The sequence below is a fragment of the Olea europaea genome, unplaced genomic scaffold (assembly GCF_002742605.1).
Source record: "Olea europaea var. sylvestris unplaced genomic scaffold, O_europaea_v1 scaffold3178, whole genome shotgun sequence".
In the NCBI taxonomy this organism is placed as follows: Eukaryota; Viridiplantae; Streptophyta; class Magnoliopsida; order Lamiales; family Oleaceae; genus Olea; species Olea europaea.
The window spans coordinates 23259-23791 of record NW_019250596.1 but is presented as its reverse complement, the minus strand read 5'-3'; positions in this window follow the sequence as shown (position 1 = coordinate 23791).

Below are 533 nucleotides of genomic sequence, written 5' to 3'. Positions count from 1 at the left end.
TATTATTATTATTATTATTATTATTATTATTATTATTATTATTATTATTATTATTATTATTATTATTATTATTATTATATAAATTTATTCATGAATTCAATATTTTCATTAACGAAACGTAATTATTTATTTAATAATTTCTGTATCGTTAAGTTAAATAATAAAATAATTTTTTAGATAAATAAATCATTAAGAAGGCAAAAAATGAAGAAAATAATTAAATATTGTTCATTTAGTGCAACTTTTGGTGTAATGGGTTGGTGATAATTTTTAATTTGGTGCAAGATTTGGTACAAAATGGTGAAAAACTTTCCTCAAATCTTGATGTAAGATTGAAGATGATCTAATACTTTTAAACAACTAGAGTTTGAGTTATAAACTAAGAGATCTTCAATGGAATCTCTAAATATAGGATACTCTTCATTTCAGAGAGTTAAAACTTAAAATTAAGTTTCAAAATATTCAATTTTAACTTTTTAAAATAGAGAGTGGGTTTGACCCTTAAAAATTTTGATTACATTTAATAAGTTGTA